At 36.1% G+C, this 20,140-nt stretch overlaps 5 non-coding genes across 5 annotated transcripts; all 5 read left to right on the top strand.

The window, feature by feature from the left end:
- The first annotated feature begins 2,180 nt into the window (after positions 1–2,180).
- On the top strand, positions 2,181–2,252 carry TRNAH-GUG (transfer RNA histidin (anticodon GUG)). The gene has a single exon. It is a non-coding gene; the product is annotated as a tRNA-His (tRNA).
- Positions 2,253–7,019: 4,767 nt separating this feature from the next.
- On the top strand, positions 7,020–7,091 carry TRNAH-GUG (transfer RNA histidin (anticodon GUG)). Its single transcript has one exon. It is a non-coding gene; the product is annotated as a tRNA-His (tRNA).
- Positions 7,092–8,274: 1,183 nt separating this feature from the next.
- TRNAH-GUG (transfer RNA histidin (anticodon GUG)) lies at positions 8,275–8,346 on the top strand. Its single transcript has one exon. It is a non-coding gene; the product is annotated as a tRNA-His (tRNA).
- An 8,253-nt stretch (positions 8,347–16,599) lies between these two features.
- Positions 16,600–16,671, top strand: TRNAH-GUG (transfer RNA histidin (anticodon GUG)). Its single transcript has one exon. It is a non-coding gene; the product is annotated as a tRNA-His (tRNA).
- Positions 16,672–18,789: 2,118 nt separating this feature from the next.
- On the top strand, positions 18,790–18,861 carry TRNAH-GUG (transfer RNA histidin (anticodon GUG)). The gene has a single exon. It is a non-coding gene; the product is annotated as a tRNA-His (tRNA).
- The last annotated feature ends 1,279 nt before the right edge of the window (positions 18,862–20,140 follow it).

Here is a 20,140-nt window from a genome sequence, read left to right as displayed (position 1 = left end):
GAAATCAATTAGCCCTCTATAAAAATATACCTCATAACACCTAGTCACGTCACATCCTTATTTATCCCAAAAATATCTACATTACCTTTTATTCATTAATAAAGCGTTTATATTCAAAAAAGTTTATCACGTTTTTCATAATATGATATACCTAATAATACTTGATCTCAACAACAATTCTATCTGTGAAAGATAGATGCGAGGGTCTGAAATCTTTGACCGCTCTATTGCGAAACCTTAGCCGAAGATGGGTCGACACACGTACTTTATCATCATCATCATCTCAGCCATAGGACGTCCACTGCTGAACATGGCCTATGTTCAGCAGTGGACGTCCTAAACTTCCCCCAATGCTTTACATGTTGCCCAATTGGTAGCGACTTGCGTCCAGCGCCTTCCTGCTACCTTTACGATTTCGTCGGTCCACCTTGTGGGCAGACGTCCCACACTCCGTTTTCCGGTACGCGGCCTCCACTCCAGAACCTTGCTGCCCCATCGCTGCATCGGCCGTTAGTTCTGCGTACGACACACGTACTTATGTATATTTTTTCAATCCCCTCTCACTGTAAATGGCAATAAGGTTTAACTGTGACTGTAGATTCATACTACAGTCACACTCGGTGTCTTTAATGCAAATCGAAAAACTTTGTCAAGGGCATGCAAGGTTTGGTGGTACAGAAACGACAGCTTTGACTAACCTCTAACTTAGATTCCTGTTCATCTCGCAAACTTTGCATATTGCGATGTAGAGTCGCATGTAGGGATATCAACAATTAGACTGTATAAGTAAATCATAAAATTGTTTTAAATAAAATAAAAAAAATACAAAGTTTTTATTTCGAACAACTCATAAGTTCATAGTGTGGTTAGTAAACACACCTTAAATGCTAATGTTAGTAATCTTTATCAAGTGATTATTATTTTCCAATATACGTAATATCAATATTATAATTAAATCAAATCAAATAAAAACCAAAAAAAAAAAGAAATATTAAAATCAATAAATTAAATAAATAAATCAAATTAAAAATCAAACTAAATTAAATTAAATCAATTAAAATGTGACTAAATTAAAAATCAAAAATCAAACTAAATTCAATCAATTAAAACCAAATAAATAAAAGTAAAAGTAATGTTTTATTTTAAATGTTTTATTCTCAGCAAGTTTGTTTTCGTCACTAGGAGAGACAATCTTTCTCTAGGGACAAAAAATCAGCGTAAGAACTTCTATTTCTAAGGCCCGATTCGACCAAACTTTTATCCGAGAATAACTCCTGGTATAACTGGCACATTGACAGTTTCAGTATGGAAAATAATTATGTCAAAACTGACGCTTTATTCTGAGAGTTTACTCTTATTTGGTCGAATACACCCTAAAGCAGATAGAAATCCACACATTTTATACGTATGAAATAATCTTCAAAATATCAATCAAGTAACATTAAGCATAGCCTTATCGGTCTTTAAGCGTAACATGTAGAAGTTATGGATTCCACAGTATTTAGTAGGTTCATACGTCATTGTAAATACATCATAAATGAATCTTGTAAATTTTATTACACAGAAAATAACGAAAATATTGCAAAAAAAAACGAAACGTAATCTCGTCCTTTTTTCGCGACGTAAAGTATTTATTCGTAAAATGCGAGCTTTTCTGACAATGTTTCCATTTACAAAATTCCACCCACGTTCCAGAGCCGTCACGTTTTACAGCATCTTAGTCTTTTGGAGGATAATTTATTTTTCCTTTTCGTTAGAACTATACAAACATTTATTACAGAGATATTTCTAGCTGGGCTCTTTGAATAATTGGAAATATACTCTCAGAAAATTCTTAAACAAAAATGCTGTTAACGAGTTCCTATTTATTTACTGAAAAGCCTTGTAGTAAGCTTCTAATTAACTCGTGACAAAATAAAGATTATTTAAGAGTTATTTTACAAACTACACTTAAGTTTTCCCCAATAAAATACATATTGGGGAAAATTTTCAGATCTTTTCTAGGAGGTTTACGTATTTTTTTATGTTGATTCAGTGTCTCCATCTTTCGAATCTAAACGGTAAAATGATTGCACTAAACACGCGCACTCAAGCGCAACGCATAGAAAGTGTTTTGGCAAAAAATGACAACTTGCCGAAACTCATAATGGAATTCGGCCAAATATCCACCAGCCCCGGTAGCCGTGATCGTCTATTGGTTAGGACCCTACGTTGTGGCCGTAGTAACCCAGGTTCGAATCCTGGTCACGGCAGTGTCTCACTGTCGCGGCGGGGCTATATTTTTGGGAAAATTCAACACTGTCAATATCTGAGAGTATTAATATCTGGAATCTATCGAAATACGACTTTACAGTCTCTACTTTATTCAAAACTAGCTGTGCCCGCGACTTCGTTCGCGTGAAAACCCGTTTACGCAACATTTTTCATTGTTGCTCTGCTCCTATTGATCGTAGCGTGATGTTGTATAGCCTATAGCCTTCCTCGATAAATGGGCTATCTAACACTGAAAGAATTTTGCAAATCGGACCAGTAGTTCCGGAGATTAGCGCGTTCAAGTAAACAAACAAACTCTTCAGCTTTATAATATTAGTATAGATTTAGATCAGATTTCTTTTTCCGGCATAAAAATATTCTTTCTTTCATAGTGCTATTTTATGCATCTCATAAATCTAACTGCTATAAATCAGACTCAGTCTATTAGAAGCCCCTTTTTGGGGATTTTTTATCTGAGAACATGAATAAGCTCGATCCGATTATTTTCTTTAGATGTCTTTTCTGACTTATTCTAGAGATGAATATCAAAACAAAATCACATTTTGTTTGCTCATAATGTAATAATTTTTTTAATGTATTGCTGGCATTTAAAATGTTAATATTGTTTTAATGTAGCTATTGTGAATTTTCAAAGCAACCGTTTTCCAACCGAGCTGAAAGGTATTGTTCAATTCTGGGGATTTGTATTTTGTTGTGTTCACGCAAAATGAAATATTACTCAGATAAAACTACTACGGACTAAAAATCTTTTAAAAATGTATTTAAACAAAAGCAGTAACATTTCACAAACAAATTACCATCTGAAACTGAATAAATTCACAGCTTACTTGATAGTTTGTGCTAAAGCCTTATTAACGTGTACACAAAGTATACCTAGTTTTTTTTTTGTTTTAGGGATAAATATTGTGTAGAATGAAGCACTGTCAATAATTTAAATGTCCGGCCTTCTAAGCGTACCTAATTAAATTGAACGCCGATATTCGCTCAAGCAAAAAATTGTTTCCAAAAATAGACATTATCACCTTTCTCAATTGAATTTCTATCAAATCTACAATCTGCATGACGTATTTAAGCAAGATTGAATAGTGAGTACCTTGGAAGTTTAGCATATAAAGAACATAACTTGTTTTCTGAAAGAGCAACTAAGAAATGATTAAAGTTTCGCATTTTTGATAGACAAGAGTAGATAATACACTACAAGTAAATTCCTACCATGTAATTTATAATTCAAAAAGGTCCATTGCTCTGTAATAAAAAAATATCACCAATTTATTACTCTTTTATAAAACAAAAACATAATTTTATCGTTATTTTGTTTGATTGATAAATAAGGTTAACACCTTTGCTGCGGCAGTAACTTTCTAATACTTTCCATTCCTTCGGTACAAGGTCAATAAACCTGGTATTAAAACTTACATTGTGACGGCACAAGGCTTAAAGACCTTGTAATATTTAAGATATATTAATTTTATTTTTGGCTTCATGTTAATAGATATTGTGTTTTTTTTCTTTGAATATTAATAATAATGCATTTATTGACATACACCTGAAGGCGTTCGTGAATAACTTGTTTAGTATAAAAATTNTCGGTGCCAAGATTATGAAACATGTAAAGTTTGCCTGAGTCGGTTTTATTTTTTTATTTAAAATTTTTTGGAGTCGGTTTTATTTTTTTTATTTGCTGATAATGTAACAAAAATTTTAATGTATTGCTGGCATTTAAAATGTTCATATTGTTTTAATGTAGCTATTGTGAATTTTCAAAGCAACCGTTTTCCAACCGAGCTGAAAGGTTTTGTTCAATTCTGGGGATTTATATTTTGTCGTGTTCACGCAAAATGAAATATTACTCAGTTATGGACTAAAAATCTTTTAAAAATGTATTTAAACAAAAGCAGTAACATTTCACAAACAAATTACGATCTCAAACTGAATAAATTCACAGCTTACTTGATAGTTTGTGCTAAAGCCTTATTAACGTGTACACAAAGTATACCTAGTTTAGGGTTCCGTAGCCAAATGGCAAAAAACGGAACCCTTATAGATTCGTCATTTCTGTCTGTCCGTCCGTCCGTCTGTCTGTCTGTCCGTCCGTCTGTCCGTCCGTATGTCACAGCCATTTTTTTCCGAAACTATAAGAGCTATACTGTTGAAACTTGGTAAGTAGATGTATTCGATTTTGAAAAAATAATAATTTTGATTTCATAAATCAATGGTACGGAACCCTTTGTGCGTGAGTCCGACACGCACTTGGCCGGTTTTATAATAATAGTTTTGTCTTCTACTGGAGTAATACCGAAATTACTGAAACAAAGCCTTGAAATTTTAGATGTCCCAAGTAATTTGCTCTACACCCTTCAAAAAGCCTCGATACTGAATACCTGCCGCATCACACGTAAATTTTTATCCTCCGGTTCCACAGCACTGCGCCCTATGATGCTTGGCTGAGGCCCGCATCGTAGGTTAAGTACACCCATCTTTAAGGTGGAGAAAGATATAATCTTAAAAATAAAAATAATAATAATAATAATAATAATAAGAACTTATGGACTTCGAGTAAAAAAAAAGCCTAAGAAACAATAATAATAATAAAATTTATTTGCTTAAAATGTGGTTGACATAGGTGTTACAATTATTACAAAATATAATTTATAGTACTCACATTTTACCAATATTATGGCATGCAAAAACTATTACGAGTAATAACAGCACTTTTCAAAACAACAATCCACTTAAACATGTCATAGACAAATTAATGTTTTTTTGTTTTAGGGATAAATATTGTGTAGAATGAAACACTATCAATAATTTAAATGACCGGCCTTCTAAGCGTAATTAAATTGAACCACATTGAACGCCGATATTCGCTCAAGCAAAAAATTATATTTCCAAAAATAGACATAATCGCCTTTCTCAATTGAATTTCTATCAAATCTACAATCTGCATTACGTATTTAAGCAAGATTGAATAGTGAGTACCTTGGAAGTTTAGCATTTAAAGGAAATAACAACTTGTTTATCTGAAAGAATAACTAAGAAATCATGAAAGTTTCGCATTTTTGATAGACGAGAGTTGATAATACGCTACAATAAATATTATTCAATATTTACCAAGTGAGAAATAATAATTTAACACTCTTTTATGAAACAAAAACTTAATTTTATCGTTATTTTGTGTGATATATTTAACAAATAAGGTTAAATTTCCGTGCCAAGAGACGAAAATTTTTATGCTAAACGCAATTATGTGATCAACAAAGTACACATAACACCCGATACCTTTGAAAGGTAAGCGAATTATTTGTGTTTCATTGAACGCGGCGGGAACCGAAAAGTGTACATAAATTGTACTGTCAGTCTTGAAAATTTGTTTTTTTTTAGAGTAGGCGCACACCGATGATTTTTCGTCGGCCGATAGTTTAGTCGGGCTGTTGATCAGTATGGGCATGTATGGGAGTGCGCACACTACGCCGATTCGATTTGGCCGATTCTTCATACAATTTGAAATCGGGCACAACTATCGGCCAACTAAAAATCAACGGTGTGCGCCTACTCTTACCACATTGCGAAAATTCTTTTTCTGCTATCTTTTTAGTAGTTCTCGAGTTTTAACTTAATAGTAACACGTTTTAATTCAGTCATAATACTAAGGTATTAAAAATTTATAGCTTTCAACTACTGCCAGCTACTTTGCATAGGTGCANTTGCATAGTAACCATATATCTTAAATGTGCTTCGCTTTTTAAAACATGAACTCATTCAATGATTGTTGTGAGACAGCAAAATTAGATACTAATATTGAGTGCGACTATACCAAAATTCGATTGAATTAACGAGAAAAGTATCAAATTCGTCGGATCAGATGCAAATTATATTGAATAGAGTGCTCGGGGGCTTCTCGAAATAAAACCAGAGTGGAAAAATATATTTAAATTGTTTATTAAAATATGAATAACCTACTTAAGTATCGTCAATGAGTATAAGTACCCAATGAATAAGAAATGCAATATTTATGATATTAAGTAATTAACCTATATTTCGTAGGCGAAACAAGAATTTTATTACATTTATGAAGCAAGTCATCATCATCAACAGCCCTTTACAGTCCACTGCTGGACTATGAGCCTCCTCCACTATAGCTATAGTGGAGAGTTTTGCCATAATTCCCACGCTTGGCAGGCGGGTTGGATATCGCAGTTTTAAAGATTGATGATTTTCAGAGAGGGCTGCTGCCCGTTCTCTGTTTGATGTGTAGTCCCTAAGTCGCCTCTTGCGACAATCGCGGGAAGAGTAGGGGTTGGTGACAAATGTATTCTACTCTGCCGTCACCACACGGCTTATGAACCAAGCAGATAAGTTTAAATAAATATATAGCTCAATTAATAGCCCTTAGTACTCATACAGCTTAAAGTCGAATACTTATTTTGATGGCATTTCCTAAGCATAACACAAACAAAAAATCTTTTGTTGCTATTCGAATGTACTACTACTGACAATTAAGTTAATAATAACTATTCCTAAGATTTCGATATATTAAGTCTTATCTATCCTAGTTCTTTCTTTAACCGTAAGATGCTTGAGTGTGTAAGAAAGACAGATATAGCCGATGTGATGGTGATACACTTTTGAGTGGACCCCTGTTCGCAACGCAATCTCGCAAGTGAAAGTGCTCTTATTTCGGCAACAAAACATGAACTGGACACAACTGATGCTTGTATTTGACAACTCAGTCAGCAGCCCCAGTAGCCGTGATCGTCTAGTGGTTAGGACCCTACGTTGTGGCCGTAGTAACCCAGGTTCGAATCCTGGTCACGGCAGTGTCTCACTGTCGCGGCGGGGCTATATTTTGCACCAATTTAATAGTAGGCTGCGAGTAGAATATAAGTTATTATTCTTATAATTTTCTTTTTCATATTTTGCTTTTAGTCTTCTTCAATATTCCAGACTATTCTACTCTAATTACTATGACAGTGATTATAAATTCTGATCTACGTCCCGTGAGAGTTGCTAAGTTGCTTTAGCGATGAAAGCGTCGAACAGGTTAATGAAACGTTTGCATAATTAACACTTTACCCCTCACGGATTATATCGGGTAACGCCCACGGTATTAACGACTTACGAACACGTAACACGTTGGAGGACACGCAGGAGTTTGTGCTAAATCGATTTTCATAAATCTATTTTGTTGAATACGTTCTATTTGAGTTATATCTCGTTAGTTCTGCAAACATCTGTTGAATGTTATTCTAGAGTGGGGTATATACAAGTATAGCGTGTAAAAAACCAAAAAACCTTCCGCCTGTCGAAACCATACCAGGCCACGAACAACTACTCCCGTTAGCCCCTCGATATGCTAGTGTTACGAGTGGGCTCACCACAATAGTCGAACAGCGGTGGGATTCGAATTCGCGTTCCCGGATCTAGACTCGGCCTGTCCGACCCATTCACCGTTCGGCTATCGTTGCTTTATAATCTTTTGGAAGTCCTTTACTCGTAATTGACCCCGCTCAAAGGCAAGCCGTTGTATAGTCATCGAAGAGCGTGCCATGGGAAGGAGCTTCAAACCATGGCTCACCTACTTGAACGCACGCTGTGCCCCAATGCCTGGGCAGGGAACCTGTCTGGAGCCGCTGGAAATACAAATGTGGCTGATAGGAGTCAATAAAATGCCTCTAATACGAAGATTCTTCTAATAAACGAACTGTAACAACTTGGTGTCAAACTTTATGAGAGGTGTATACGCAATTTTTTATTAAAGACTAAGTACTAATAACTTTAGAATATTTATCGATTTTCAAATTTTCAACCTACCAATCATTTAACTTAAAATCTAAAGCATTCAAGGTCATTCGCCACGCCATTACGCCATCGGTCATGCTGCTGCTGAGTCTTAATTCTTATTATGTAACTTTCTCTTGAAAGTGCTCCGATTTTGGCAACAAAAAATTCAATTGACAAAACTGATTCTGTTATTTGACATCTCAGTCACCAGCCCCGACAGCCGTGATCGTCTAGTGGTTAGGACCCTACGTTGTGGCCGTAGTAACCCAGGTTCGAATCCTGGTCACGGCAGTGTCTCACTGTCGCGGCGGGGCTATATTTTTGTTTTAGATAAGTTTAATTTAATATGTAATTGAACATAATATGCAGTTACCTATTTGGCTAAAGTCTGGTAGCACTGTAATCCTTGTTGTTTGCTTATAGAATTAGGCCACACGAGAGCTACAGCTTCGTAGTAGTGGGTAAGGGAAGAAGCAATCACCTATCTGTTTGAACCAAAGATTCACTCGATTCTCGCTGATGGTATTAATTTTGGCTTCTAAATCATAAGCGCAATTAAGTTTCGTATCAGTGAATTTTTATTATGCTTCAGAAAAATATGGCCGACCAAATTGTGGAGTTTCTTTTCAACCGACTTCAAAAAAGGAGGAGGTTCTCAATTCGACCCGTATGTTTTTTTTTTTTTCTATGTTTGTTACGCGATAACTCCGCCAATTATGAACGGATTTGAACAAATCTTTTTTCGGCGTATAGGTAATACCTCAAGGGTGGTCCCATTTAAANGCAATTAATAGCTTTTCTTTGGTGCTGGCTTTAACTTTTAATTTTAAGGCTGATTGTACTAATTAAGTGAATCTAGTGAGCGGTACTACCACAGTTCTTACTACCACAGTTCTTTTTAATATTTACATTCTTAATAAATTATTATTTACATTCTTAATCTAAAATAAAACATTACTGTTACCGCACACTAGTTAACATAGATAAGTAATTTAAATAAATATTGTAGTGCTTAGAACTATTTTGCAACATTTACTAAATAATTATAAAGATGTCTTACCCTATAAAGTTCCTATCCTTGCAAAAAGCTGAACTACAGTACGAAGTAGAACTCCGAGGTAGCAGTGGCGAGTCTGTCCAAGAGCTACGCAAAGAAATAGTTAAATTATCACAACTTTTGCCACCTGAGGACATTCTAGAATCTCACTTGGCGGCTTCAGATGACTTAAAAGAAGTAAAAGAATCACTTTTTTCTTTTTTTTTTTTTTTATCCACAACGAGGAAGCTCAATTTTATTTTTTTATTTCAANATCACTTATTAAGTCCCAAAATAATCTAGCTAATTTAAAAACAAAATTTGATAAAAACTTGTTTAATAGAACAGAAACACTTTTAAATCACTTATATCACCGGATAAATAGAATTGTAAATGTAGCTGAGATTAATGATGTCTACAAAGTTTGTGTCTCCAATTTCAATATGCAATTTAAAGAACTTTCTTCATTAAAATCATCCAGCACACAGGCATCTAACGCTAATCCTACAAATGACACTTCGATACCTACCACTATATCGGTCACGTGTGAGCGAAGTCTGACATCAGATATCCCTAAGCTAAAATTTAACGGAAACACCTGCGTACATGCTTTTATTCAAAAAGTCGAAGAATTCGTTTGCTCCAGAGGTATTTCATTCGAAAAAATACTTTCATTGGCATACGAAATTTTTGACGGAGATGCATTACATTGGTTCCGCTATAACAAGGATAAAGTAAGTTCATGGCCAGAACTACGCACCCTCCTTAAGCAAGACTTTAGCAGTAGTGACTACGATTACAAATTTATGGAAGAAATCAGGACACGCACTCAGGGTGAACACGAAAATATCACCATTTATTTATCCATAATGCATGGTATGTTTTCTCGCCTCAATAAACCACTTACAGAAGAGACGCAATTAGAAATTATTTTGCACAACATCCGTCCTTGTTACGCCAATACCTTGGCAGCTGCTCCTGCTTCTAATATTAAATCTATCGAAGATTTAAGAGCCATATGCCTAAATTACGAAAGGGTTAATTCCAGGTTTTCAAATTTTCGAGAACCACCTAAAGTATCCTCGAATACTATTGCTCCAGAATTCTCATACAAACCTAAACCTAACTACACTAATAATAATAACAAAAATGAACCTACAACTAATAACTATAAACGATATGATCAACCTAAGCCTAGTACATCATTTTACAACAACTCATATAGAAATAATAAACAATATAACNGGAACCCTAAAAATGAACCTACAACTAATAACTATAAACGATATGATCAACCTAAGCCTAGTACATCCTTTTACAACAACTCATATAGAAATAATAAACAATATAACGATTCAAATAAATATAACTATGGCAATAACAATCAAAATCAAAAGTTGAATATTGCGGCACTTAATGCCCAGTCATTTTACAAAGTTTTCTGTCCCCGCTGTAGATTGAACAATCACTCACTCAAAGACTGCAGGCAAGATAGATTTCCTATTTGCTTTAAGTGTGGTAAAAAGGATGTAATATACCCAGACTGTTCGGATTGTCATCCTCAAGCCAACGAAAATCAAAAAAACTAATTAAGCTCGATTGGAGTAACCGGAATAGAGAATGGAACGATTGGTTGACTTTCATTCGTAACTTTTCTAACTTTAATTCGGTCGCTTCAATCGATAACAAAGTATCCAACGTCGATAGAACTCGACCTTACGTAAAAATTAAAGTCTCTGATTTAACCTTAACGGGATTACTAGACACTGGATCTTGCGTTACTATTATAGGTAATCACACTTATGATAGGTTACTACAAATGGGATTTAAGCTCCAGAATACTGACAATCTTAAATTCACTACTGCGAGTGGAGACACCGTGTATTCTATCGGAGCGTTGTCTCTTCCCATAAATTTTCACGGACTAAAACACNATAACTTTTCACGGACTAAAACACACACTAAATGTGTATGTCATACCAGATATAACATCCTCACTTATTCTCGGCATAGACTTTTGGCGAACATTTAACCTTTTTCCAAAACATTTAGACTCTATTCTATTTCGTAAAGATTCTGATTTAGAACTTCAAACTGATTCTGTATCTCAAAACAAAACAAATCTTTGTTCTTATGAACATCTAACGGTTGAACAAAAGACTATGGCTGACCAACTAATATCTCAGTTTCACGACATCTCATACGAAGAACGAGGTTTAGGACGGACTTCTTTAATTACACACCGTATTGACACTGGGGATGCTGCCCCCATTCGTCAACGTTATTATCGCATGTCACCCGAAAAACAACGCATACTAGTAGAGCAACTAGACGAAATGCTCAAAGACGACGTCATCGAGCCCTGTGAAAGCCCATGGTCTTCACCAGTACTACTCACCCCTAAAAAAAATGGCGAACTCAGGTTTTGTCTCGACAGTCGAAAGCTTAATTCAGTCACTAGAAAAGATGCCTACAGTCTACCTTACATATCTGAGATACTCGACAATCTTCGTGACGCTAGGTTTCTTAGTAGCATCGATCTTTCCAAAAGCTTTTGGCAGATTTTGATCCACGCGGAAGATAGATGTAAAACTGCTTTTTACATTCCATCTAGAGGCACGTTCCAGTTTAAGTCAATGGCCTTCGGACTCACAAACGCGCCTGCTACACAACAAAGATTAGTCGATCTTCTCTTTTATGGTCCTGAATTCGAGCACAGGGTCTTCGTTTTCGTTGATGACGTCATCATTGTCTCGGAAACCTTCGAACAACACATGTCTTTGTTAAAACGTGTCCTAGACAGGTTACGAACCGCAAACTTGACTATCAACCTACAAAAGAGCCAATTTTTCCGCAACAAACTAAAATATTTGGGTTATATAGTAGACATTAACGGACTCCACGCAGATCCGGAAAAGATTGAAGCCATCACTAACTACCCTACACCTTCAAATCGTAAAGAGGTTAGACGTTTTTTAGGTACTGCATCATGGTATCGTAGGTTTATCCCTAATTTTAGTACCCTAGCATCTCCTTTAAGCAAACTAACTTCACAAGGCAGGAAAGCCCCACCCTTCTCTTGGTCTCAAGAAGCAGACGACGCCTTTCAAAAGCTTAAAAGCCTGTTATCTTCAGCCCCAATTCTCTCGTGCCCAGACTACACTAAGGCATTCGAAGTACATACGGACGCTAGCGATCACGGGTTAGGCGCCGTTCTTACACAAATGCACAACGGCGAAGAAAAGGTAATAGCCTATATGAGCAAATCCCTGACAAAACAAGAGCGCAACTACAGTGCTACGGAACGCGAAGCACTCGCCGTTCTCGCTGCTATCGAGCATTGGCGATGCTATCTCGAGAATGGTCTAAAGTTTACCGTTTACACAGACCATTCATCACTTAAATGGTTTTTAAATCTTAATAACCCTACTGGACGACTGGCACGTTGGGGTGTTCGTCTTTCTGCCTTCAATTTTGAAATAAAACACCGCAAGGGCGCGGATAACGTAGTTCCTGACAGTTTATCGCGTTCTGTCCCTATAGCTGCCTTAAACGCCTCAACTTCTTCACAAGCCAAACCATTGCTTAATACTAACGATCCTTGGTATTTACATAAATTTAATGGTTGCTTAACAACCCCAACATCCTTCCTAAATTATCAGGTTTCACACGGCAAACTTTACCGGTACATGAAATCACTTAACCCCCTTACTAGGGAATTTCAATGGAAAGAGGTTGTGCCACTTGAACATCGTCAGACTATAATTCAGCAGAATCATTGCGATGCCACATCCGGCCACTTTGGCATTTTTAAAACTTGTAAACGCATCTCTTTGAAATACTTTTGGCCAACTATGCAGCATGATGTTTCTAATTTTGTTTCTAACTGCGACACTTGTCTCTCATATAAACACCCTAACCATGCTACTTTGGGTACCATGGGTAGACCAAAGGACTGTAGCCGCCCCTTCCAAATGTTAAGTATTGACCTCGTCGGACCATTACCTGTTTCTAGAAAACAAAACACATTTTTGTTGGTAGTTAACTGCTGTTTCTCGAAATACTGTTTACTTTTCGCAATTAAAAGNTTTTTTTCCATACAAAAAAAAAAAATATATTTTTTTTCTCACACATGGAGCTACTCATACCCTTCATACTATATTAGTAAAACAAAGGGAGGTATACTAAACACAATACCTATTTTTATTTATTAATTTCTGACATTAAGTTTCTATGGTATGGGAGCTTCATTTTCAGACCACTGTGCGGCGGGGCGCTTCGCTGTAGGTAATTATCGGATGTACCGCGCGGAGTGAGCCAGGCCTGATTGAGCTAAGTATAGCGGATTTTACTAGAAAAAATCCTAATCTTAAAAGGGGGGTATGTAACCTTTTATTTTATTTTACATAAAATAAAATGTTTCACTATTAAATATAGTACGGAAACTTAAAATAATAAAATTCTTAATTCTAAGTGTGTACAATTTATTATTTACATAGAAAAATAATTAAACTAAAAGTCTTAATTCTAAGTTACTACTAATAACAAGTAAAATAATACAAAGTTGAAACACTTAACTAAATGGCCTAAAGATTGTTCTACGACATACGCTCGCACGCAGCCGTAAAGTGAAAGGTCTCGAAGGTCACGGCTCCTCGGCCTGCGCCCACTGNACTTTCGACAAAGTACAGGCTTCCCTCATAAAAGCACATTCTCGAAATTGTACTACATATAACCTTAGACGTAAAAATATAGATTTTAATGTTGGAGACATTGTCTGGAAGAGAACTTTCTACCAAAGTGATAAGGACAATAAATTCTCAAAAAAACTAGCCCCGAAATTTATAAAATGCCGCATTATAAACAAAAACTCTAAACTCGTTTATGAACTTGAGGACATGTCAGGTAATAAATTAGGTGCGTGGCATGTTAAAGACTTTAAGCTCCATTGAGCTAAGTATAGCGGATTTTACTAGGAAAAATCCTAATCTTAAAAGGGGGGTATGTAACCTTTTATTTTATTTTACATAAAATAAAATGTTTCACTATTAAATATAGTACGGAAACTTAAAATAATAAAATTCTTAATTCTAAGTATGTACAATTATTATATAGAAAAATAATTAAACTAAAAGTCTTAATTCTAAGTTACTACTAATAACAAGTAAAATAATACAAAGTTGAAACACTTAACTAAATGGCCTAAAGATTGTTATTGACTACGACATACGCTCGCACGCAGCCGTAAAGTGAAAGGTCTCGAAGGTCACGGCTCCTCGGCCTGCGCGCACTGGCCCGCTGGATGCGTTCTGAGTAAGACGCGTACCTCTAATTATTGCTACGTGAGCCTACCTATCTGCTGTCGTACTATCGTGCTACCTAAAACGTGTTGTACATAATAATTATTTACCTTGTGAATCCCCCGTTAATTATCGGGTAAGTGTTGCAATGTATTTCTTGTAGTTGTAAGCTTCTAGCTGTAGTTCGTAATTTCATCATCAAAACACGCTGTGTCATGATCTTAACGTACTTAGTATTTTATATCCTTACATGTAAATTACAATACTTTGATCTTATAATTTCATTAAACGAGAAAAAGTGTTAATTGAAATATCTAAGTAGTTACTTGAGTGGGTAATGTAAATAGTAAAAATATGTACCCACATAATATTTTATGTCACAACTATGTACATAACATAGCGTAAATAGTTATTAATTAATCTTAGTCGCACACCTATATTTTACACTTAATAACTTCTCTTCGTTTGTGACGTTTCGTACTAATTTAATTCTATTTCCTTCAACTGGCGGACTGACATATTCTGTCTGTTGCGAAATGTCACAAACTAATATCGTTAGCTTTTAATTGTTTTCTGCCCTATGTATTAGTTGATTATTGTGCCTCATCATTGATCACTATTTTTTGCAAATCATTATCATCTGCTCCCACCTACCGCTTCGCTTGCCGACCTTTGGATGTTGCAGTAAAAATAGGAAATCGGAATAGTTGTAAAATATTTTGTTTACACTATTACAGGGCCCATCTACCCGGTACCGGACATCTAACAAGCCCCTTTATTTCTGCCTGGCCTGGCCTACTGCTATCATACAACGTCAAGACACCTACGCCTGGAGCTACGCGACGGAATTGCAGGACAGTGATAGTGACGGAACTGAGTTACATACATCCGGTCGTATATTGTGAACCCACTTATTAAACCTAAGAGCCTACTGTCTATCCTTTCTTTATTTTGTTCCCTCTCCTCTACTAGGAGTGTGACAAAACGTTTGCATAATTAACACTTTACCCCTCACGGATTATATCGGGTAACGCCCACGGTATTAACGACTTACGAACACGTAACACGTCAGGAGTTTGTGCTAAATCGATTTCCACAAATCTATTTTGTTGAATACGTTCTATTTGAGTTCGACCTCGTTAGTTCTGCAAACAAATAATAATGCGAACAGCTAGGGACTGGTATTCGCTGCCTGCTGCTGTCTTTCCTGAACACTACAATCCGGGCCTTTTCAAGGCGAGAGTGAACAGGCACTTACAGGGCAGATATGTACCATCCTAGACTGCATCTCACTTAACATCAGGTGCGATTGCGGTCAAATACCTGCCTTGTCATGCGTAAAAAACATCTGTTGAATGTTATTCTAAAGTGGGGTAGTAGAATAAACAAGTATGGCCTGTAAAAAAAACCATCCGCCTGTCGAAACCATACCAGGCCATGAACAACCAGGGCCCTTTTGGAAGTCCCTTAAGCTGATAGCAGACTTCAACTCGGAAAGGGATCAACGCTGTATCGCCTTTCGCGAGCTGTCATCGCCTTTTGCGCATTGTCAATTGCGAGGCGAGGCGTTTACGTTACGGTGCGGATAAGTGTGCGTTGCAGTATGGAGTTTCATACAAAGAATACTGACCGCCTCGAGTTAATACAGTTACGATCCCTTTCCAGGTTGATAAATATGTGAAGTCTTTTACTCGTAACTGACCCCGTTCAGAGGTAGGCCGCTGTAGGTAGAGTCATCAAAGCGCGTGATATGGGAAAGAGCGTCAAACCATGGCTCACCTACTTGAACGCCCGCTGTGCCACAGGAAAAGACCTGTCTAGAGCCGCGCCCGCTGTGCGATAGGGAAAGGCCTGTCCAGAGAAACACAAATGAGGCTGATAGTTAGGAGTCAGTAAATGCCTCTGACACTAAAGAAAATTCTTCTATTATAGGTACGAGCTATAACAATCAAGATGACCTTGGTGTCAAACTTTATTTGTTTTAGAGTACCTACCTATAATATTGACTTTAAAATTTTCAACCTACCAAACATCAAACCTAGAAACTAAGTATTCAAGGCCATTCGCCACACCATTACGCCATCGGTCATGCTGAGTCTTAATTCTTATTGTGTAACTTTCTCTTGAAAGTTCTCTGATTTCGGCAACAAAAAATTCAATTGACAAAACTGAAGCTGGTATTTGACAATTCAGTCACCAGCCCCGGTAGCCGTGATCGTCTAGTGGTTAGGACCCTACGTTGTGGCCGTAGTAACCCAGGTTCGAATCCTGGTCACGGCAGTGTCTCACTGTCGCGGCGGGGCTTTCGTTTTGCGTTTTGTATTCATAGAAGTGTGCTGATTAATCTTCAGACTGTGAAGTCACCTAGAGGTTTAGGGTTAGATTTTTTACCTCTTAAATTTTTAATAGATTGGACCACGATAATCTGACTCAGGCTCTACAAAGCTTCCTAAGTTTTACGAATCTGAAACAATTTAATGACATACCCAATGTAAATGACAGAGTTCTTGACCTTGTTATCAGTGATAGAAATTGCGTGGTTGGACGATGTAGAGAACCGCTAATAAATGAGGATGCCCACCATCCCGCTCTGGATGTGAACGTGCAATCCTTATCTTTGCGTTCATTTCCATCTATACCGCGGACCGTTCCTCTTTTCGGTAAGGCTGACTATGACTGCATTAACAATGCAATTATGTCCATTGACTGGCGGTTTTTAGATCATAGCACCGACATTGATATGGCCGTGGTGAGATTTTATGAGACAATAAACGATGTTATCTCAAAATACGTCCCCACTAAAACTTTTAAAAGCGATAATCGCTACCCGCCCTGGTTTTCATCTGCTCTTATTAAGATAATTAAAGAAAAGCTTAAATACCACAAAAAATGGAAGATTTACCATCGTCAAAGCGATTACGATACTTTTTGTCTCCTGCGCGAGCGGCAGAAGCGGGTGCAAAGGGAATGTTATGACAAATTCATTTTTAATGCAGAAATAAAAATAAAAATAAACAGCAAATATTTTTGGACATTTGTTAAATCAAAAAAATCATCTTCCTGTCTACCAGATACAATGTTCTATAATGAAACTGTATCTACCGATGGGAGGGATATTTGTGACTTGTTTAACAATTACTTTCGCTCAGTTTTTGAACCCTCTGTTTCGGATCTATTTCTCTCACTAGGACTAATTATGCTAGCAACAATTTTGTACCTAGATCTTGTAAGGAATATAATAATAGGTTTAACACGATTGACATTTTTAATTCTTCCTTACCATCTTATAAAAAACAATTGAGAGAATGTTTGAATATACCTATAACTTGATTTTAATTTTGACCTACATAATTATTGTGTTTTTAATTTATATAATTTTATTAATATTTAACTTTTTGACATTTTATAATTTTTATTAAATTTAACTGCTTGACATTTTATAAGATTGACATTGTATTTATTTGACATTTAGAAATTAATGTATAATTTATTACTATTTAATTAATTTTTAGTCTGCACTCTGTATTAATTTTAACTGTGGAAACTTTGCTGATTTCTGTCCTATTTTTTGTGTGATTATTTGTCTGTATATCAAAATTGTTTGTTTCCCTAATATAAATAAATAAATAAATAGTAATTAAACAGATCTTAACATAATGGGACACAGTGGGACCAACTTGTGATAAAAAAGCCAAAATAAAAAGGAAGAAAACCCTCCTTCTCAAAATATTTCTCTTCCATTGAGAGTTAAAACAATCCGATTCAATTAAATTACGGACAAGCAATGATCATCATCAACAGCCCTTTATAGTCCAGCAGGAGGAGGGTTTTTCCATAATCCACAAGCAATTATAGTTTAATGCATATTTTATAGAAATATCTAGACATCCGTGTCTCTGGGACATATTATATTAAAATTCCGCAAACATCCAGCAAAATGCACATGTTGGGCTTAGTGCTAATTTAATCTCTTTAACGGCGATTAAATATTCTAATTAATATCCAAATTGCTATCACGAAACATAAGCATCTCACCCTTTAAAGGAGTTTACACTAATTAATAGGGGTGTAATATTATTAACGCCTATCCTTAATAATAACTTAAGAGGTTGTAACACATTATAAGTCCTATGGTCCATGACGAGCTCAATATCCTACAAATTATAGTTTTCATCCTCTCATTTTGATGCCAACGTGGCTCTTCTTCCATCGTTACAATTGAAACGAGTATCGATAATCAAACCTGGGACACTACAGTATTCAATGCAATTTGCCACACCACTGCGCCACCGCCGTCTTGTCGTTATCTCGCAAGTGAAAGTATCTTATTTCGGCAACAAAACAAGAACTGGACAAAACTGATGCTGGTATTCGACAACTTAGTCACCAGCCCCGACAGCCGTGATCGTCTAGTGGTTAGGACCCTACGTTGTGGCCGTAGTAACCCAGGTTCGAATCCTGGTCACGGCAGTGTCTCACTGTCGCGGCGGGCTATATTTTTGTTTTAGATAAGTCTAATTTAATATGCATTGAACATAATAGCAGTTATTTGGCTAAAGTCTGGTAGCACTGTAATCCTTGTTGTTTGCTTATAGAATTAGGCCACACGAGAGCTACAGCTTCGTAGTAGTGGGTAAGGGAAGAAGCAATCACCTATCTGTTTGAACCAAAGATTCACTCGATTCTCGCTGATGGTAATAACTTTGGCTTCTAAATCATAAGCGCAATAAAGTTTACTTTTCAGTTAATATTATATGCTTCAGAAAAATATGGCCGACCAAAATGTGGAGTTTCTTTTTAATATTTTGTTTTAAAATGGCCAGTATTCATCGCTCACCGCAGAAATACTAAATAAATAAAATATCCACTCCATGTGTGCGCTAGTGGCGATAACGCGAGGCAGTTAAAGCGCACTCGCTCCCGTAAAAATATATTTTTAGTAATAAACTTGAGCAAATGAAAAAGTTAACCAAAAAAGTAAGTAGTTAAAGTCCCTAGACATTTATGACAAAGTCCATTTCGTAATGGTTTATTTAGGTAGTAAGAGTAGTACTTATTTATCAGTATAATAATATGTACGAGTAGATAACACTATTGAATCCAAATCTACTATAACATTTGTTAAATTCTCCAACAAGTGAAATCATCGAGGTAAATTCAATTCAATTCAGAATTCTAAAACTAAGTTAATTGTTTTTAGTAACTTTTATCTAATTGTTTCTTTAAAAATTCATGGCCTTTTTGAAACTAACGAAAGTTTCAATAAAAACTATTATCCTCACCCGACGAGTCGACTTTTGTTTCTATTTCTCTAACAAATGTTCAGAAAGAGGTTTTTCAAGCTAAAGCAATCCAACTTAATAAAGGCCAAGTCAGAATCTAATTTAGCCGGACTTACGACATTAGCCAGTCTAGACTGCAAAGTAGATGGTGCCACTTTTAACGCGTTTACTATCAAGATCCGTGACAGAACTATATATTCGGCTTGCGGACCAATAGGCTAGTTTTCTAAAAAAATTTTTTTAGTCCGTAATGTTTAATATCAAAAAATATTGGACACATATATTTTTATTTGTCAATCTAACAAATAATTACATAGTTATGGTGCGTTGAAGTTCCGCACGACGTCACAACGTACGGCACTTTTATGCACGCATTGACGTCACGGGCCTCTTCTTATGAACTTTCGCGCGCTTTATCTCTTTAAATTTTCAGTAGTTTGAAAAAGTGAAAAATACGTGTAGAGTAT

This window comes from Ostrinia furnacalis, unplaced genomic scaffold (assembly GCF_004193835.3).
Source record: "Ostrinia furnacalis isolate ACB-3 unplaced genomic scaffold, ASM419383v2 OfSCF3746, whole genome shotgun sequence".
NCBI lineage: Eukaryota > Metazoa > Arthropoda > Insecta > Lepidoptera > Crambidae > Ostrinia > Ostrinia furnacalis.
This window is presented reverse-complemented; position numbering and strand designations above follow the sequence as displayed.